At 38.6% G+C, this 22,796-nt stretch overlaps 1 pseudogene across 1 annotated transcript in view; it reads right to left on the bottom strand.

Annotated features, from left to right (window-relative positions):
- Positions 1 to 2,144: 2,144 nt before the first annotated feature.
- Positions 2,145 to 22,796, bottom strand: part of LOC149236701 (LRR receptor kinase SERK2-like) — a 120,169-nt pseudogene continuing 99,517 nt past the window's right edge. Inside the window, exon 8 of the transcript XR_016246241.1 lies at positions 2,145 to 2,850. The product of XR_016246241.1 is annotated as an LRR receptor kinase SERK2-like (transcript). The remainder of the gene's footprint in view (positions 2,851 to 22,796) is intronic.

Here is a 22,796-nt window from a genome sequence, read left to right on the forward strand (position 1 = left end):
TGAGTCTAATGAATTTAATGTATCTAAAGAAAATGGATGTTGAGTAGCTTCATTATTCTGGGGTATTTGATTAGGAGTAATTTTCAACTTTTTGCAAATACAGTTCAACATCGCCATTGCTTGATTATGATTTCGATCCACCTTATTTGAACGGATCGCATGATACTTTTTAAATTCATTATGATTATGCTCGAGTCGGTTTTTTATTCTCTTCATTGTATTCTGGAGCTCCTCGATTTTTTCAACATGTCCGTTGACCTTAATCTCAAGATCTATCATTTTTTTGTTAAAATCGGTTATCGACATTGATGAAGATATTGGTCGGGTATGAGTTGGAGTATACTTATCCAGCTTAACCTTTTTCCTTAACTTGACCCTAATTATTATTCTTTTATTTAAATAAACTCCCCTTTTTGTATTTTTTTATATAATAAATATAAAACTTTATTTATTTATAATAAAAAACTCTCTTTTATATATAATAGTGAATTTATATATATATATATATATATATATATATTAACTTAACTAATATGTAACCTTTTTTCTAATACAAATCAATAAGTCTACAAGGAAATGATTAATGTTTGACCAAAGATGATGATTAGCATGGTTGATTGGTTGAGGCACAAGAAAATGACAAACAATCAACGTGGCAAGGAGACGTTGAATGTCGGGGCGTGGACGGAGGAGAGAGATCGGGGGTGGTGGAAGATGAGTTGTGTAGTCAACGGAGAACAGTGAATGGCATCAATGGTAGGGAGAGACAAAATGCAAAGGTTAGCTCGGACAAGTGAAGGAGGGTTGTTGGGAAGAGGTGTCGGTTGTCAGTCAGGACACACGACAGTAGAACAAGTAGGGGAATATGGGAAATGGGACAAACCGGTCAAGACCAAGTGGAAGTTAAACAAAATAGTGTTATAGGAACAATAGATAGGTGATGGTATGAAGGGAAACAGGGGTGTCGGATGGACGGAAATGGCTGATGGCTGGGAACAGACGACTGGAAACAATGAGATGCGGACGCTGGAGAAGGATGATGTGTCGTGGAGCAGTGAACTATGTAGCAAGAATTTTTACCGAGAGTTGCAAACCAACTCTGATACCAGATGGAGCAACAATTCTTAATAACATACATAAACATATATATTTTATTAATAATTGAATGATGGTTGTTTACAATGAGGGTCCCTGGCTTATATACCGCCATGGGCACCGTTTTGGGAAAGGGCATGATCTTATGATCGTGCCCTTTTGTCTAATTAACCTAAAATTACACTAAATAATTTTTACATAGCACAGGGTTTCACTCCTACCATCTGCCAATACATCTTGGGCTATTCCCTGTTTCCTTATGTCTGAGAAAGAGGAGCTCTTAGCCAAGCAAAAAAAAGTTTAGGGCATACTCCTTCATTTGAATACTTTAATTATTATATAGTTTCGAGAAAGGTAATACATAGCTCATAGGATATACATATACCTATCATCATGAAAGTGTCAATGACCTTGTATCATGTAACTCAGTGTGATAAATATGGTGTTTATTGGAACTAGACAAATCGATTAAATTGGTCAATCAAACTTGTTTTAGGGTTTCTTTTGGATAGAACTGGCCCCTTACATGGGAATTGATCAGTTTTGGTTTCACCTGGTCCGAAATTGATCAGAACCAATCAACACTAGTATGTTCAGGGCAAAACCAGTTAGAACTGAGTTGACTGGTGCGCTTCCTTCAAAAATACTAAAATGTGCAGTTTGATTTGATTGTAAGCTGTAGTATAATTACTTTTGGAATTCGTAGTATCTTGTCTTAAATATGTTTTGCACTTGTCCCATTTTTGCTTTATTCACCCTTACAATTCTCTCTCTCTATGTAATGGTATGAATGTATAATTTATCAAATTTGATTATTGTATTGGTTATCTGATTCTTCAGTGGTTCTGATCTAATTTCTGTTTATGTTCTGATCTGGTTCCTATTTATGGGGTTGACTGGTTTGGCCACCAGCCAGTCTTGATAACATTGGAAAAACATTATACATGGACATTCACAATTCACCAGTGAATTACAGTTTGAGGCAGATATAAATTTTTTTCCGATCAGCTAGAAATTTATGAACACACACACACACACACACACACACATATATAAAGAGTTAATTGGTTAGAAAGTAATGAGTCTAGACCCGTCCTTTAGAAAATTGCTGCAGATGTTGATCCATCACAACTTGAACTGCAAACAATATGCAGAGAAATTCATACTGTTACAAATCTCCCAAGTAACTTTGGAGTACTATACCTTTACATGGTAAGTCGAAAAGAAATTTGCAGATACTTTTGTAAGCAGAAATTAAGGAAAAATTTCATGTCAATTATATGGTAGTATAGGAACTCCAAACTATATAGGATTTTTGTCACAATGATAAAACATTGAACAAGAATGAAATGACAGAGCTTAACTCTCAAGGTGTCACTTCAGGCATATAAATATAATTGCATCATCTGATTCATATTAAGAAGTGACTTTAGATCTCACAGATCATCTTGCCTCAGACAGCTCAATGGCTTCTTGGTTATATGTAGAATCCTCAGCCCACTCAAACCTTCTAGGCATCAATTCATGTTCTTTTCGATAACTCACTTGTTGATTCCATTCCTCCCAAAGTTCTGCTAGGCCTTCTCCTTCCAGCATTCGTACAACTTTTGTCATCTTGGGTCGGTCTTCAGGTGAGGTTTGTGTGCACAATAATGCAATCTGGATTATAGCTTCGACTTCCTCTGGATCATAATTCTGCATGAGATTTCTGTCAACAATAACATCTATCCTTTTCTCTCTTTGCAATTTTTCGACCTGTGACCAACAACAATAAATAATTTAAACTATGCTTTATGATTGAACAAAACATCCATGAACCATGACCAGATATGAAGCATACATGCAGATATAAAAATAATGTAAATTCAAAACACTGCTAAAGGTCATGGACTCCTCCATGTTCTAATCTAAACTGCATTAAATTGTTCCTTTTTGGAGCACATATATGTGCAATAAATGTCAAGGTAGATCGCATGAAATCTTTAGGGACATGGATTAGGTTATGTTAACATTATTTTTATTTTTTTAAGTATTGCATACAAGCATGACACGCTATGGCTTTCCATTTCCTATAGTTAAAACATTTCAAGATGAAAGATGGGTTACAATATTTTTTTTTTCTAAATGAAACAATTACTTTAAAAAGAGTTGCCAAAAAACTATGGAGATCAGAAACACAACTCGCAGTGTGCTAATAAAATCAAATGTAATTGATATTTTAACGTTGAATTTGAAATAAATAAAGTTTATTTCCTGAATATGACAAGAACATCTTGGTTCATAAACTAAATATTCAAAATAAACAGGATAACATAAAAGAATCTATATGAACTAAAATATTTTATAGAATAAAATACGAGAGATGATGATATAATGCCATGTGATGATGTACTTATAGCATTGACAGTCACAAATGGTTAATAGGTCACATCCCTTCCTCGGATCATGTTTTTTATATATGACATGTCATTTCATTAATACTATTTAATGGTGTTTATATGTTATATATTTATAATCATTACATTGCCCACTCTTTTTAAAATGCTTTCTCCTCAAAGAATGAAACTTTATGCTTTTGCTTTTGGCTTCTAATTGTTGGAAAAGTAACGAGGTTCAGTCTTCATATTTATCTTTGTACTGGTAACAAAAGGAAAAAGAAGAAAAATATTTATATTAATATTCATTACATTGCCTACTCCTTTCAAAATGCTTTATCCTCAAAGAATGAAAATTTATGCTTTTGTTTTTGGCTTCTAATTGTTGGAAAAGTAACTAGGTTCAGCCTTCATATTTATCTTTGTACTTGTAACAACAAAAGAAGAAGTCTATTTATATTATTATTTCTTTAGCAAAACATGTTCTTCATGCTTCTAGGTTTTTGTTCAGTCAAAGAATTGAATTTGAGTCAAAGTACATTTGGACTCTTTGTAAGAAAAAGGAAATAAATTTTTGTTAAGAGTCAAACCGTCCTCCATAAGACCAAGACAACCATCCAGGATGACAAGTCGCTCATCCAATGGATGTGTCTTTTCGCATGTGAGATCAGGTATATATTGGCATACATCATCCACCAAAATGACAAGCAATTCGTGGAAGTTCTGTGAAAAAATCAGAGGCTTATGAGCGAGTTTTCCTTTTGTGGAGAAAGAGAAGAAAGTTCGTTGTTGTTCTATGAGAAAGATTGAAGACATAAATGTGGCTTTCTTCTGTGGTAAAAGTTCTGAAAAGGAAGTGAATCTTCTGTGACAAATGAGCAGGAAAGTATCAGAATTCCTAACGAGAAATGCGAGCTACGAAGACTGATCCTGTAATGACATGCAAAGTTGACAAACGACTATAATATGTGAGCTGATGAAAGGACTATGATGATTATAATATGCGAGCTGATAAAGGACTGTAATAACTGGGATTTGCGAGCTAAAGAAGGTCTACAAAGTCTGTAAAATACGAGCCTGTGACAGATCAGTTTAAAGATAAAACTTGGCAAGAAAATGGAGGGCTGACTTGGGGATCTTATGGAGGAAGTTGTCTTGGTCTTGGTCTTGGATATCTCATTTGATCTAATAATATAAGAAGAGGAATGTTCGGGTTTTCCCAATTGTGGGCTTTTCCCCTGGTGTGGAGCCTATATCTTGTGGTTATTGTCTCTTGTGATCTTCATGCTTATATTTTAGTGATTACTTGACGAAGAAAAAAAACACAAAAATTATCAAGTAAGTTCACAAATAATTATCAAGGAAATCTACAGTTTTCTTGATTTTCCAACATGGTATCAAAGCTAAGGTCGGTAAAAGGAGGATTGAAGATCACTTTCTGTTGGCAGCTGTGTTTGAAGTCTTATTTGAAATCCCTGTGGAGTCCGAGTTCAGATCACATATTGTTGGCTTAGTCTTGGAAGTTTGAAGTCCTCCATCAAGAAGATCAGAGTATTAAAGGTTAAAAGAATACACCCTGTTGGATTGTCAAGAAGACTACTAATACGAAGGTTTGTTAAATGAAAGGTACTCTGTGATAACCTCTATAATGACTATTCAAGAGGGTATCTGAAGCTCTAAAGAAAGCACCCATACGAAGAACTGTAACTCTTGCTCCTGGGTAGATATAGAAGACTTGTTATCTATATCAATCATACAATATGAAGTTCTATGAGAAAAACATCTTGATACAGATACGAAGTTTTGGATCAACTATTTGAAGTTCTGATTCAAGCTTAAAACAATGAATGAGATTTACATCCAAAGTCTTGTGGCATATCTCGCTCTTTTTGTGTGATAGAATGAGAAATATTCTTCATTGAACTACTAGACTGAAGTTTTGTGCAAAGTTCGAAAAGGGCATCTAGACACACCTTTTCATGTAATTTGGACTTTACAACAATATCTGGAAGTAATACGAAGCATTGTGATATATATATGTAACGCTATCAATCTGAAGTCAACATTATATGACAAAAGATATGAAGTAAAGTTGGCAAATAGAAATGTGAAAACTTGATAGATGATCTGAAATGCATTACTAGCAACATACAGTGATGCGAGTTCCTTTTCTGGGCATGCAAGTTTGATATATCAACAATACACATCGAGGCAAGACTATAATAAGGGTTATCTATTGAAGTAACCGTGACCTTGCTTCATGATGATGTGACATAGATGAACAGTGATTTGAAAAGTGACCTAGATTTGAATTCATTCTGGAAAGACCATGTGAGGATCTGGTTACTGCAAAGAAAAGGCAATCTACCATAAGTGAGACAAGCCTAAATGTGACGTCTAGCCTCAGGAGAAAACGACTGCAGCTGTGGAGCAGTATTCTATGTTTATCTGTGGTATAATAGCTGAAGATGAGGCCAAATTTAATCTGAGTTAAGGGCTGATTTTCTGTAAAGGTTGGATGAGTTTTTGGGCTTGGTATTCTGCGCAAAAGGCGTGGATTATTCTTGTGATTAGGGACGAGTCAAGGACAGTACATCAGGGAGGCTGGGATCCTCAAAACAGCTGAAATATGTCTTTTTTAAGTGCTGGTTTCGGAGCCGAACTTCCTCTTTGGTGATGTGCAGGTCTGAAGGGTTCTAGATTGGAGTAAATGTGTTGAGGTTTGCCATTACACCAAAGCCTGCAGGCATTAGTAAACTTCTGAACCATTACCATTACCTTGAGTGGGTGGTTAGTCCCATGTTCCTAGGGTGGCGGTTAGTCCACATGATTGATTCCCAGAAGTGCGATGGTTAGTCCAACACCCCCCCTTTGACGTAACTTGGGGGAATTGAACCTGGTCCAAGGAGGGTTTGGAAGTTTACAAATGCCCTGATACCAAAATGTTGAGTATGTGTTATATTATTTCCACAATTAGCCCTAGGCATAGCGGGGGCGCCCCCCTGCACAGGGTTCGAGGCAGCGCCCTGAGATTTTTTTTTTTTAATGTGGACACAAGGATGGTGGGCAAACCTACCCATGGTTTTGTGCATGCCTTTTGCACATGGTTTTGCGATATGATAGCATGATGGTTTTTTCCCATGGTATTTTGTAGATCCAGTCAAAGGAACTACGGTTATGTTCTAATCTAGGGTTAATGGATTGGGTTTATGAATGCTTTGACATGTATATAAGGTATTGTAACATTGAAAGAAATATAATGAAAAATCAATCTGGTTTTCCTAGTTGGGTTTGGGGAGAAAATCTGTGTATATTTTATGTTCTCCCCATTGTATATTTTTCTGTTTTAAGAATCTGTTTGCAAGTAATTTCTGTACAGGGTTAAAACCTACAAAACATTGGTGTGTATGGTCTGTAGTAACGTCTAGTCAGGTTTTTCCTGAGGTGATTGTTACCCACCATTTTGTGGGTGGCATCCCTAGGAGAATTTTTTCCTCCAAGATGGTCCTCAACCGGTAGCCAATAGCGCCTTGCAGCCATCAACTAGCTCATTGTGCCGCTTCTATGCCACCTGAGCCAGCCATTTGGTCCCTCACCCACCTTTCATGATCGTATGTTTGAAGGTGGGCCTCCCGAACCTAAAGGTATGCCTTGTCATTTGGTAATTGAGTATTGTAGTTTGCTTATCACGGACACTTCTCGGCATGGATTAATGGGGAAATTCAACGAAAAGAATGGGCTAGGTCTATGCTCTTGTCCCCTAGACTCATTTTTGGATATTAACCTTGGATTCTAGTCCCGTGGGATCTCTTTTACTGACCATTTGGCTTTAGGGATGGTATTTCATGGGAAACTCTGATTTTGGTTGCATGGTCCCACTCCCTCATCCACATATATTACCCCCTTTTCACTCATTATTACCCCATTCATCATTTCTCTCACCTGGGTCCACATTCCTCCACTGGGTCCACATAGGGCTAGCTCTCCCCTTCCCCTTACCCACACCTTGGGTCAGCCCAGGAATGATGCCCCGAAGGTTGATGCAGCTAAAAAGAAAAGTAAAAGCATAACTGGCCACATTCAACAGGAAAATGTACCACAAAATGCAAAAGATGACTGGGACAAACACACTTAGCATGTGGGCAAAAGCCAATACATGAGCTCTACCCCATCATCATGGCCATCATCTGGTTCCTACAGGTTCTATGAGCCTCCTTCATCATATAGGAACCCATGATTGTCCCAACCCCTAGTGGGCAATGAACCACCCTACCTTAAAGGGGATATCCATTGCTACATCTCACACATCGTGCTCTTACCCCTTGAGCCTCGAGCAGTTAATTAAAGAAAAATCATGAAAAGACAAAAGGTATATAAAGAAGGGTGGAAAAATCAAGGCCGGGGCACCTCATGTACCACGATTGCTCCCTCCTATACATTATATACCCAAGTGTTGGCTTCCCTTTTATTAGCTACCATTGTACCCTAGTATGTGACCCAGGGCTACCCATTCTCATCCCCTACTCCATTCACCTCTTTATCAGATACCACCACCTTTTAAAGGATGTACCTTGGACATATTATCCCCTTTAGAAGTAGAAATCACCTAATAGGATACTTGGTTAACCCCATTTGGAGTTTGGATACATTAGCACATGCCAAAGCCCATTATGGAAGGGCAGGCCATTATGAAGTCCCCACATGTGGTCCATGGTTTGTAAGCTCTTTTACTCGATTTCTTTGATGACTTTTTGTACTCGAAGGCTAGGGGACGCATTGGATCTTATGCAAGATTGCAAGTAGTCTCCATCTTGGGCTTGGTCAACCTATATGGGGTTGTAACCCTCCAGAGGACTTCATTGGCACATGTAGGGTGTGTGTTGAGAACCATGGGCCTCCACAACAATAGAAAACACTCCATGGATCCCTAGAGATGTTCAGAGATTGGCTCGATATCCATCTATTGGACGAGGAAGATGCACCTGGTTCACCTTGCCCATCCAGCCCCACAGATGTACCGTGTACTTGGCAGCTGACCCAGGACTTGTAGGATGATATGGCATTATGTAACGACCCATCTTTAAATACACATATTATATGCTCCTGAATAAAAAAGAATAATAATAAAAATATAATAATAAATAAATAAACATGATATTAATAAAATAGAATAAAAACCAAGTATTAATATCAATAATTAATTAACCTAAAGTTCTAAAGTTTATATTAAAAAAAAAACAAACATAAATAAAGTGAAAGCATACATATCAATGTTATAAAGTTATAAAAAGGGTACGTATAATATGATAAGGTACATATCACATATTATAAAGTTATAAAAGGGTACGTATAATATGATAAGGTACATATCAAATATTATAAAGTTATAAAAAGGGTACGTATATGGTTAATAGAGATGTAATAATACTATAATCACCATAACACATCTAAGAGGGTTAAACACTATAAAACCTGAATACTTCATATGAACACCTGTACGGGAGGATGACTCACGCCCTTGAGGAAGCTGTCACCGCGGGAGAAAGCGGTGGAGTCGCTGGTGTACAGGGCGGCCACCGCTAAACCCAGCTATAAAACCGCAGATAAGGGGCTGAGTTCGGGGGAAGAAGAGGGCAGGAGAACACCAGGAGCAGAAAATCAGGAGGGCAAACCAGAGGAAGAAGATTGACCATTGGAAGAGCTTTAATCAGTCTGAGGTTCTGGGCACGGGGGGCAGTGAGCTTCTGCGAGAAGCTTACTGGATTGAGCAGCCAGGCTCTACTCAGTCTGGCTGGGAGGAATTGGTTTCCCGGTAATTGGATCAGAGTAACCGCAGCGTCATCAACTACACCGAAGCAGGCAGCAGTTCAGGTAGGTGTTCAAAATCCCTTATGGTTACTATATTTCAGTTTATGGGTATTACACATCGCCCACACCATCATCAGAGCTCGTACAGATGGTCTACAGGCATCTTCAACTCATTTGGAGACCAGTGAGGTTATTATTGTGCCCCCATGCCCACTGGAAGCACCACAAGTTTATTGTTTGGAGAACAATGGGGCCACCCCCTTGTCCATCACTTTTGAGGGTCCTATTCTTCATTATGGCACCTATGGACCTCATCATGCCTCTTGGAGGGCCCTACGGCATGTATTGTTTATCATTTTTCCTCTTAAGAGGCTTATTATTTCATTTATGAGCTAGTTTGGTGGGCTTGTCACCAAAAGTTAGGTTATCAACACATTATTTTATTTTTGGTGCTTATGTAGGCCTAAGATACTAACTCAAACTCCTGTATAAATATAAGTGAGATGAATTCATTTTCTCATCATCACTTTGGATTGGATATCTTTTCTCTCTTGAGAATTCCCACTTTTTCATGGAGGATGAATTGGAGCTTTATGGATGAATTTTGATGTTTGGATTTGGTTTATTTTATCTTGGAGCTTCTCTATTGTCAAATTATGGATGGTTGGATATGTTCTATTACATGTAAGTACATGCTTTTAATATTATTCTTATTTTACTTTGTCATATACATTGGATTGGGAATTTCGCTATTTTTAGGGCTAATTGCTGCATGCATTTACTACTTAAATTGTGGAATTTTGTCTCCATATAACATCTCTCAAAGTATGGGCCATGTAATTTTGAATGAAATTTCCTAGGGATAATTCTATCAATGAATTCATCTTGATAAGCCATCACCTTTTGCAATTCGAAGTATAAAGTTGTAAGGTTGCTTCCCTTTCTCCTAGAAGACAAGCAAAGTAGTCTTATGGCCTCCTTGACCAAGAAACAAGGTCCTCAATCATATTTATCCTAGACTCCATTCTCCCAAGACTAAGGCACTGATCTACCAAGAGGTGGTCCCCCAAAAATCAACTCTTTTTCACCTTCTCCTCTTCATTCGAGGTCTAGCCCCATAGGTCACCTAGGGCATCGAATATCTCACAATCTAGCCATCCAAATACTTTTATTTTTGGTCCACAACTGCGCTGGTGTGTCTTAGCTCGAAGACCAATTCTTGCCCTTGGTTTCCCTTAGGCTAGAAACCTCACTGGGATCCTTGCATTGCCTTTCATTGAAAATTCATTCCTTGATCCCTTCCCCTCGCTAATTAGGTCAAGCATATCACTGGTTGCTAAATCCTATCCCCTTGACCTAATGCGAGTCCACTTGGTCTCGTGTTGTCCCATATCTTATCAACGTCAACTCTTCAAAAACCACTTGGGAAATCAAGTTCCACAAGGATTTTAAGGTTTAGGAAGCTCTTTTATAAGTCACATTCCCTAAGCCAAGCCCTCAAATCCTTACTACCCTATCCTAGAGAATCATGTACCTTGCTTAAGAAGCAAGCAAGTCCCGCTCTTGAGTCTCTCCTAGGAAAGGGTTATCGAGATCACTTCACATTCATCTTATTTGATCTATCCTTCATAAGTGATTCTCTATATATCGGGTCTCCTCCTATCGGTGAAAGTCCATAAAGAGTAGGAAGCTTTAGCTGTGGTGACAGTGGGCTATAGCTTCATTGTTTCTCTTGATTTAGCAAGTGCCCCTCTAAGACCCCCTGCTAGTTTGAGCAGTAACAGTGACCATAGATAATTTTAGTCACGAAGAAGTGACCAGGACTAAGGATCCTTGAGAAGTTGAATCGATTTCTTGAAGAGGTAAGTTACTTGTTTTATGTTGATGAGAAACTGTATTTTGTGTGAAGAAGTCACTATTATATGGGCTGCCAAGTGTGCCCTAGATAAAGTGATTCTTGTATGATAAGTCACAATCAAGTGGGTTGTCCTAAAATGCCCTAGTATAATGAATAAGGAATAGCCTTATCATTGTTAAGAGCGTAGTCTACTGTGCCCTAAGTTCTGTGTAATTGAGGAGACAATTTACAGAGGTGTGGCCTATTGGTGACGCTCTAAGTTCAGTGAATTCAAGAAGGGATTCATTGGTATGAGGGTAGTTGGTTGATCTGTGGCCTAAGTATAGTGGTTGACGTGATTAATCATTTTTAAGAGGCTTGTATTATGAAGACGTTATATGCAGTGACAAGCCACTACAAGAAGGCAAGTTATCTAGCTCATGAACATAGATAGTGGAGCAGCCTTATCCATGCTAGAGAGCAATTTGGTGAAGTCCCTAAGAGTTGGCTATCTTGGAGGAACAAGAGAAGCAACTAGAAGGCGAAATTATTTGAGTCTATAGAGTTGTGTTGACTGATAGAACCTGTTTGGAAAGGTCAGCCAAGTTGTGTTCAAACTTCAAAGTTGATTGAACAATAGAGTGGCTAACCTTGTACTATGATAATCAATCAGTTGAAGGAACTATATGATGGACCATCTTCAAGGCAAGAAGTAGTGTTGGACACAGTTCATGATGCAGTTGGTGAAGACCTCAAGTACAAATTCATGAACTGTTAGGACGCAGATTTGGAGCCCTAGTTCAAGAAGTTGCGAGATGAGAAAATTCAGTGATAAGAGGGTTGGTGGCTGATGTAATGGAAGTATGAGTACTTCTGACACAAGCTGAGGCTTGTTGATGAACTCTCCCTTTTTTGAGAGGGAATGAGCATGGATTTCTCCTCTCAGGTTGAGAGGGAGTAAGGTTGGACACTGGTTCTCCTTGTGTCATATACTAGGCCAAGACTAATTACCACAAGTCTAGTGCATGCATCATGGATAGGGAGAATGATGGATTGAATAAGCATGGTTCTCCTTGTGCTAGGTACTGTGACGAATTAAGACTAATATCCTAAGTCAAATACATGGACATGGATAAGGAGAATGGTGGATTGGGTAAGCATCTTGGACAAACACCCTTGAGTCATGTACTGTGATGGATTAGGATGGACTCATGGAGATCCTACGTCAAGCACATGGAATTGGATAAAGAATGGTCTAGTGGACGGACATTTCCTTGAGGGAAATGGTCTAGTGGAGGACATACTCCAGGTATCCTAGGTGGAGTATGTACCTTGGTGAGGCGGTGTGGTGTCCCATGGAATGCCTCCCAACATTGTGCTCTAATCTTGTGAGAGATAGAGTGTACCTACCAAGGCCTTGGTAATGTGACAATGTTGGCTATGGTGATACTATCATCATTAATGCTTATCAATTTGGATCCCTCTTATGAGAATATTTCAACTTGAGATAGACCTGTTGAATCATTATGAATACATGCCTTGTTAAAAGGGAGTGTTGGAAAAGTAAGTAGGTTCGATCTTCATATTTATCTTTATACTTTTTTTTTTGCTGAAGCAATAGTCGTACCTTCTTTATCATTAGATCGGAAAATAAATACAAGGAAAAACTATTCTCTAAAAACCAAGGGCACCAAGCTAAGGGCAAAAACCCCGAACCCTACCAACAAAAACGCAACACCCTTAAAAGACAGACAGTGCTAAGACCAAACGGTCACCTCATAGGAATCCGAAAAAGGTAACCAATTAAAAGGAAATCGGGTCCGAATGGGGGAATAACCCTCGAACATATGGAATACGCGAAAATCATCAATTCCCGCCATGAAATGGAATATATTCCTCATCCGGACTTGCATCCTTAATCTAAACTATCAAATCTCCTCGCCCGATCCAACAGCGGAGGAAAACGCCGCAGTACCTAGAAGCACGGCGATTAACTGCCTGGACCCACTTACATGCTCGTTTATTCCTGACCATAGATCTGTCGTGCTTGATCCGACAGCTGAGGATCATATTGCACAGGTCTAAAGCACCGATAGTTAGCGCGCGATGAGGGCGGTATTCATTCCCTCCCTTGGCCACGTGTAGCGTGGTGAGTGGAATTGCTCCCATTTCAGAAAAACCGCTTCCAGCTTGAAAGGCTTGCGATAACCCGTATACCACCCCGCAAGCGGTATTGTGTCCATAGGAAGAAAATCTGGGGTATTAAGGCTGCCGAGAAAGCCCGGATTCTGGCCCCTCGCACCATCCCCTCTGCGCCAGTTCATGAACCCATGTAAAATGATGCTCCATCCATCCGGCCAACCACCCGAGCAACAGAGTCTGCTGAGCAACTTTCTCCAGAAGTTTCTATGATTGAACTTATCAGCGTTGCGGAGGCCTTCAGTGGCCTGCATCCCACCAAAGACTAGACTGTGGAAAAAATAGCAATTCATAATGAATCCAAATCATCTAGACCCCACCTCCAGGGCTCTGTTTCGAAACACCATCATGTCTTCATCTGCCTGTTCGTGACAATGCGCCTTTAGTCTATTCTGAGGCATCTCTTGCCAATCCATCACGACCCTACTATCGGTACAGAACACTCCTTGATTGGCCAGAATATCCACCAGTTTGTTGGTCGTCCTTCGCACATGATTAAAACTTACTGTACGAAGGCTCAGGAGGTGGAGCTGGATCTGTTGAAAGACCTGGATCAGCCTCCAATGTTTTGAGACCTTCTCCGGCTCTGTGCCACAACTGATTCTCTTGATTGAGTTAATGATTAACTCAGAATCAGCTTCGACAATCACATTTTGGCAATTATCCTGCTCCAAGAAATCTAAACATTGCTCCAAAGCCATTAATTCTGCCATATTGTTAGTGGCTCTTCCTAAATGGCAATGGAAGATGAAAAGAATACTTTCGTTTTCATCCCTTAACACCCCTCCAAAGCCAGCAGTACCCGGGTTGCCTTTTGAAGCCCCATTAATGTTGTATTTCAAAAAACCCTGAGGGGGAGGATACCAGTAATCCTGCTCAGTATCCATTTTCACTACCTTCCTATCCAGGCCCTGAGGAATAAGCCCCTGCAGACCCAACTGTCGAAGTATCCGCATTTCAGCATCTGAAGGTGGATTCTTAGGGGGATTTCGCACTAAAGTGCCAACCGTCTCCTTAAGCTGTTTTAAGATCTGCTCAAAAAGACGTTGGGAGGGTCTCTTTTCATTTTTGAAGATTTTGTTGTTCCTTTCTTTCCAGACATTCCATATAATGAAGCTTGGCGTAAGAGCCCAAGCTGAGCCAAGAAATTCATAATCTAAAAAGTGTCTTCTCCAGTTGTTTATGGTATTGATAATACTCCCTTTGTCCCTGTCGGTCTGTTGGAAAATGGTGGCAAAAGAATCCCACAACCTGGAGGTGAAGATGCAATTATTGAGAAGGTGCTCCATTGTTTCCTCTTGGGCCTCACAGAGCTGGCATCTGGAAGGCCCCAGAACACCCCTCTTCCGAATGTTATCCCAAGTCAGAATTTTCTTATGATGAACTAGCCACATGAAGAGTTTAATCTTCATCCAACCTTGATGCCTCCATAGATTCTGCCAAATCTTATCCAGAACATGAGAATCCAGCTCAAGGAGTATGTGTTTTGCCTCCTTAAGATTAAAGGTACCCTCATTATTGTTGCCCCATCTAAGTTGGTCATGCCCCCCTATCACTAGAATCTTCCTTTGTTCCAACATTTTCATAAGAGCCTCTGCTTTTGCTTTCAAGGGGTTGTCATCCCTGTAAACAATGTTCCTCTAGGTTCTCCATTTTCCTACACTATTGGTTTGATCCCAAAAATCTTTTACCTTAGATAACCCTTTGGTGTCTGTCTCTTTCTTGAAGTCCAAAAAATCCTCTTTTAACAGTGTAGGTTCTTGCTGCCATTTATCCTCCCAAAATAAAGCAAGATCTCCCTCTCTGATTTCCCAGAAGCTGTTTTTTGTACTAAGCCTCTGTTCTCCCAGGCCTTATTCTAGATGTGTGAGCCCTTTATACTTCCAGACATCCTTATGTGATCATTAATTTGCCAAGTATTGGCATATTTTTCTTTCCAGATACTAGACCACTGCGCCTTTGGGTCTTTTACCCAACGCCACCATAATTTTGCCCCTAAAGCTCTGTTTAGAACCTCTGGATCATCCAATCCAAGAACCCCATAATTTTTAGGTTTGCAAATTTTTCCCAGGCTACCAAGGCCCATTTCTTTCTTTCCTCCCCCTTACCCCAAAGAAATTCTCTTTGAATGGTTCTGAATTGTTGCAAGACTCCTTTTGGTGCTGGAAGTGCTGATAGCATGAAAACTGGGATTGATTGAAGAACAGCCTTTGTAAGCACCAACCTACCAGCCAAGTTTAAATATCTAATAGTCCAGTTCCTGATTTTATCCTGCATCTTATTAATCACCGACTCCCAAATGCTCTTGTGCAAAGGTTTAGCAGTTAGAGGAACTCCCAAATATTTTGAAGGGAGGACATCCATTTGAAAGCCCAGAATTCTGGAGATATTCCTTTGAATAACAATATTGGTATTAAAAAAAAAAATCTTCGATTTGGAAAGATTAACTTCCATACCTGTAGCCTTGGCAAAGTCACTCAGGATTTGTTTATACGCAAGAGCTTCTTTGACCATGGGGATTCCCTGCAACATGGTGTCATCAACAAATTGTTTATGGGTCAAGGCCTGTCCATTCTCAGCAAGTTGGAGACCTTTGATTTTGCCAACTTCTTTTGCATGCTTGATAGACCGACCAAGTCCTTCCATCATGAGGACGAAGAGAAAGGGAGAGAGCAGATCTCCTTGCCTGAGGCCTCTTGAAGGAATAAAAGTCTCGGAGGGAGAACCATTAACCAACATTGAAAAGTTGGAAGAAGTTACCAAGGCCATGACCCATCTAACCCAGTTATGATCAAACCCAAAAGCAATAAGAACCCTCCTAATATAGGTCCAATTCAACTTATCATAAGCTTTGGCTAAGCCCAATTGCATGATCATTCCAGCCTTCCTATTGCTAATCAGAGAGTGCACCACCTCATGCGCTTGAATGATGTTATTGAGAATTTGCTTGCCTTCCACAAAACCAGATTGTTCCCCTGAAACTAGAGTAGGAAGAAGAGGCTTGAGTCTATTGGCAACAACCTTGGATATTATCCTGTCTAGAGTTTGAGCATTGTCCTGTTTAGGGATCAAGGAGATGAAGGAAGTATTGAGCACCTTCAAAATAGTTCTATTCATCTTGGAATTTTCCACTACATTCAGAATATCCTGTTTAACAATATTCCAGCAAGCTTTAAAGAAATCCACATTGAAACCATCAGGGCCTGGCGCTTTACCATTCTGCATTTCTTTGAGGACCTCACTAACCTCCTCTTCAGTCATTGGCCTATTGAGGTTGAAATTATCCTCTCTAGACACCAGCCTAGGTATATGTCTTGTTAAGTCCTTGATGAAATGCCCTCTATCTGAAATGGTTTCCTTTGCTATACCACGAAAGTGCTGAACTAACACAGCTTCTATATCTTCATGGGAATTAAGAAGTTGCCCTCCCTTGTCCTTGATCGAAGAGATTCTATTATGAGCTTTGTTTGCCATGGTGGATCTATGGAAAAATCTAGTGTTTCGCTCTCCTTCTTTTAGCCATTGAACTCTAGATTTTTGTCTCCAAAATGTTTCCTCTTGTTTACATAAATTCTCCTAGTCTTGCTGATATTTGGTGGCTTGATCATTTCTGACTTTATCAAAGCCAACCGTGATAAGGGCTTGGTTGAGTTCCTGTATTTTATCTTCAACAGATTTTTTTCCTTCAAAAATATTGTTAAAAACATTCTTGTTCCAATCTTTAAGCCTGAGCTTGATGTTCTTTAGTCTTTTGTGAAGAAGGAACATTCTTGTACCCTGAATATGCAAATCTTCAGACCACCAATTGGCAATGTTGTTGATGAAATCTGGGTGGGTGAGCCAGGTATTCTCAAATCTAAAAGGTCTGTTCCTGGGGGTACCAATGCCTTGAACCTCCAATTGAACCGGCCAGTGATCTGAGCCTCCAAAGGGGAGAATTCTCGCTACCATTTCCTTGTCGATGAGCATAAGGTCCTCTGAGATTATGAATCTGTCTAACTTTGAGGCTACTTGAGACTCTCCTCCTCTTTTATTGTTCCAAGAAAAGAGACCATTACTCGTATCAATGTCAACTAGCTTCATATTATCTATAAAAGTTTGAAATGCTAAAGAGTCTTTATTTAGAGTTCTGGTCCCCCCTTTTTTCTCCGAAAGTGATTTGATCATGTTGAAGTCCCCACCCATGATCCATGGAATTCCTACATGTCTGTCTCTGAGATCCACAAGAGAATCTAGAAACCTGAGTTTATCATCCATTCTTTGAGGGCCATAAACATTCGTGACTAGATAGGTCTCCCTATCTCCCACAGGCTGAATAACCACTAATAAGTAATTCCTAGAAGCCTCAACATCTATTATGCCAATCTTTTGGGGATTCCAAAGAGTTAGTATGCCTCCTGTTGTATTCTCTGCTTTGACTTCTAGAAACTCAAATCGATTGAGCCATTTGCTATATATTTCTTTTATTTTTTGAATGGAACATTTAGTTTCCTGGATGAAGATCATATCCGGAGCTTCTTGTTTCATTCTATTACTAAGTAATCTTTGTTTTCTTTTACTACCTAGACCCTTGATATTCCAAGATGTGAACTTCATTATTAAATATTTGTAAAGGAGTAGCTGGTTAGGTCTTTCATCTTACCTGAATCTATCATTAGCTTTCCACATTCCATCAATAGCTCATTCTGCTTTTTCCTGCCTCTTTTCTTTCCTAGGTTTCTAGATGCTAATCCTAGTGTGGTTTTCATAGTTTTCACACCTTCGTTACCCTGCCTTTCAGTGTGTCTTTGCTTATCCAACCCTTTAGCCTAAGTTTTCCATATGTACAACTATTGTACTCTATTGAACTCTTCTTGAGGTAACGAGTCTACCCCTCCCATGGTTCCCTGTTTCAAGAATCCTTCCAGATCTAGGTGTTCTCTATCAAGAATCTCTTGTAGTTCATGGTCCTCCATCTCCATTTCACTCTGGGTCATTTCCTGGTCCATCTCCAGTTCTACATCGCTCATCATAGTCTCTTTCTGTTTATTAATATCCTTTGTTAGACCATTGTCTTCTTCTTTCTCCTTCTCCACTGGATTTCCCTCCATTACCTGATCTACTTTTGTTATCTCTTCTTCTTCTTCGAGTACTTGGTACCTGTTCAGACTGGCCTGTAGCACTTCTGTTTGATGTTGCTTGAGTCCCCTTTTGCCCCCTTTTCCTCTATGACCCACATTTTGAAAGCTTTCAGTATCTTTCATTGCGGTAGCTTTATTCTTGTTCTATGTTTTACTGAGAGGGCAGTCCCTGAATAGGTGCCCATGCTCATGGCATCTGCGACATTTGAATGGAATATGTTCATAATCTACTGTTTGCACCCATTCTTCATCAAAAACTTCCAAGATGACCTCATTCGGTAGAGCTCCAGAGAGATCCATCTCCACACAAATTCATGCAAAAGAAGTGTATTTTCCCCTTCTGGTGGCCTCAGAAGCTTTGACAAAACGCCCTAATTTATTTCCTATGGCAGTTAACAATTCCATTTGCTAGTAATCAAGAAGGAGGGAGTAGAGCCTTACCCAGACCGGGACCGAAGTGAAAGTCTCTCACTCCGGGAGAAAGTTCATCATCCATGACCGCATGTAGAGGCCTGCTGCTACATAGAAGTAGGGCCCTCCTTCAAACACCCTGTCTTTATCCTCAATATTTGTGAAGACCACAGTAAAGAATCCCTTTGACCCAAGATGTAGGTCTATGCTTCCTTTTGGTTTCCAGTGGTATTTAATCCATGTCTGTAATGCCTTTTCAGTGGGCCATAATCCCATGAATTTACAAATGATAGCATATGTCCGCATGTGGTCCCTGTGCGCCTGCAGAGCAGGATCATTCAGAACTACTCTGGGTGTGACCTCAGCTTTGGGTTTACATGGTCCCTTTTGTGCTTTGTTTTTTGCTCCCTGTTCCTTGTCTTCTTCCTCATTTTCTTTTGTGCTATTATTCTCCCTTGATTTGGTTCCCTCTTGCTCCTCTTCCATGCTCCTTTTCCCTTCTTCTGAAAGACCTCTGAACTTTTCTATTGGTTTCTTACCTCGGCTGGCCACGGCCTACTTGTAGGAGGGAGTAGAGCTCCCTCCTTTGCTCCCTTCCATGGAGTTCAACACCTGCAAAAGCCTGTAAACCCTAGCTGTTTGACTGCGTTCGCCCCTCCAATTGCAAGCACATTTGTGTCCTAATCATATTTATCTTTGTACTTGTAACAAAATAAAAAAGAAGAAAAATATTTATTTTATTATTTCTTTAGCAAAGCATGTTCTTCATGCTTCTAGGTTTTTGTTGAGTCAAAGAATTGAATTTGAATCAAAGTCCATTTGGACTCTTTGCAAGGAAAATGAAAGAATTTTTTGTTAAGAGGCAAAATATCCTCCATAAGACCAAGTTGGCCCTCTAGGATGACAAGTCAATTCATTCAATGGACGTGTCTTTTCGCATATGATATCAACTATATATTGGCATACATCATCCACCAAAATGACAAGCAATTGGTGGAAGTTCTGTGAAAATATCAGAGGCTTATCAGTGAGTTATTTTTTCTGTGGAGAAAGAGAAGAAAGTTCATTGTTGTTCTATGAGAAAGATTGAAGACATAGATGCGACTTTCTTTTGGGGTAAAAGTTTTGAAAAGGATGCGAATATTTTGTGACAAATGACCTAGAAAGAATCCAAATTCCTAAGGAGAAGTGCGAGCTACTAAGACTGATATTGTAATGAAATGCAAAGTTGACGAGGGACTATAATATGTGAGCTGATGAAAGGGCTATGATGATTATAATATTTGAGTTGATAAAGGATTGAAATAACTGGGGTTTGCAAGCTAAAGAAGGTCTACAAAGTCTGTAAAATACAAGCCAGTGACAGATTAGTTTAAAGATAAAACTTGGCAAGAAAATGTAGGGTTGACTTGGGGATCTTGTGGAGGAAGTTGTCTTGGTCTTGGACTTGGGTATCTCATTTGATTTGATTCTATAAGAAGAGGATTGTTCGGGTTTTCCCCAATTGTGGGGTTTTTCCTTGGCATGGAGCCTATATCTTGTGTTTATTGTCTCTTGTGATTTTCATGTTTATATTTTGGTAATTGCTTGATGAAGAAAAAGAACACAAAAATTTAATAAGAAGCCAACAAAGTTCACAAGTAATTATCAAGTAAGGAAAATCAACCTTAATCTACAATTTTCTTGATTTTCCAACACTAATGCCTTTTCATATTTCTTCATTCTTGAATTGATCATGGTTAAGGACATGAGACAATATGATCTTCTAAACATTTTCTCAATTGTCAAATTCTGAAAGGGTCAAAACCAGTGTTGCGAAAATCGCGATAATATCGAAAAATCACGGTTTTTTGAAAATGGCGATATTATCGCCAATTATTACGTGATTTTTTTCGCAAAAAAATCACTTAATAATCTCGATAACTTGAAATTATCGTGATTACAAAAAAGTCGCGATTTTTTGGGAAAAAATCTTGAATTTTTTTATTTTTTATTTTTTTATTTTGCCGATTTTTTGATGAGGAGGAGGAAGAGGAGGAGGAGCAACAGGAGGAGGAGATGACAGAACCTACCCAGGCTACCCCTGTCACCAATAGAAGATGTGGTCTACCTCCTGTAGCTCCTAGTTCTTCGGCTTCTAGAGCACAACAGAGTCCACTGCCAACTCCATCGACATCTACATCTAGAGGGAAAACTATTGCATTTTCTCACAAGAGGTGCAGAGGAAATCAATGGTATTAGTTATTTGGTTCATTTCATTGTATATGACATTATGACTCATGATATGAGATATATTATTATATTTTTTGTTGATATTTTGAGACTGAGTTGGGACTCAGGAGTCAGGACTGACTATTCAGGACATGATTCACTGTTATGTGTGATGTAGCACTAGAAATGATATTACACATCTTATATATTCATTCTTTTATCATATTTATGTGTCAATGTATTTGTTTTATGTTGTAGATGCTTTAGATATTAAAAAAATTGAAAAAATGAATATTTTTGTATTTTATGATTATTTCCCGATTTTTAAAAAAAAATTCCGATTTTTTCCCTCGCCGATATTATCCCGATAACGATTATTGCAACATTGGTCAAAACCTCCTAATTCAATTGTTTATAGAATTGTGTGGCAACGAATTCTATTGTTCGAGAAATGATAAGATTCCACACCTAATATTCTATTCAATATAATATGATATTCACTTAGCGTCTCATATTGATTTAATTTTTGGTTATTTTGTTGAATGATATGATGATTATTATAATTAGGATGACAATAAGGCATCCTTGAATCTTGTGTTTTGCTTTCAAAACCTTTGTCTTTTAATACTCTGGAAGATTTATTGGTTGATAATATTTCAATATAAATATCTTTCCAATTTTTGATGTTGATTGGATCTATATTGATTCCTTTGTCTAATATTTGGGTTTTAACATCTGGGGACTTGTTGACCACACTTCGTCAACAATTCGAGAAAGCAATGTACAAGGAAGTGGAATTCTTTTTTCAAATATTTAAGTCATCAGTCAACATGAATTCATCATTGTAAACCCAATTTCTGCAAGGCCTATTGTAAATGATGCTAGTATGGCTTTTGAGTCATGTAATTGCACCTAGGTAAGCCACAATGATTTTTGTCAAAGGATTTCATCCTAAGAAGTTTTTTAACCTCCTTGAATTATGTGTGTTTGTAAACATGGATAATCGACAGAGTTTTTTTTCCAGTAGTAACCCCAAAGCGAGGGTGGAATTCGTTGACAAAGTCTTAGGTGAGTCCTAGTGTTTATCGAATCTATTGTAAAAGTGTGCTTATGAATCATTTTAGTGCATGGTCCTTCGTAATTTAAACACCATGGCTAAATTATTTTATTGTAAGCACACTTGGTTTCATACTAGATCATATTGTGTCACAAAATTGGGTAATGTCTTGAGGGTATGGTCTAAACGTGTATTTCCCCTTCTACGGGTTGAATTAATTGTAATATTTTGATGTAGAAATATTTTAGTGCATGGCCCCTCACAATCGGAAACCATGGCTAAAATATTTGAGGGTGGAAAAATAATTAAATCCCCTCTAGAGTCAATTAATTAATTTTTCTGGCAAAATTAAATAAAATCATAAGCCAAAAAATTTATTAATTTTGAGTCAAAATAATTATAGAGAAATTAATTTCTCTCCAAGTGGAAAATAATAAAAAATTCGTAGGCCAAATAGAAATCAATTTTTGAAAGTCCTCCACCAAGGGAAAAATGGATATTTTAAGAAAAATTGAGCTCTTGGACCTTGGTGGTTAAGTCAAAGTGAAATTTTTGAGGAAATTAATCCAAAATATTAATTTTTGGATTAATAAAAAATGGTTTTTAAGAGAAATTCGAATTTTCCTCAAAAATAAGAAATCAACAATGAAGATTAAAAGAAGATCAAGTTATTTTCGAATGTC

This window comes from Pinus tabuliformis, chromosome 8 (assembly GCF_031772625.1).
Source record: "Pinus tabuliformis cultivar Carrire ecotype Pingquan chromosome 8, CPIR1, whole genome shotgun sequence".
NCBI lineage: Eukaryota > Viridiplantae > Streptophyta > Pinopsida > Pinales > Pinaceae > Pinus > Pinus tabuliformis.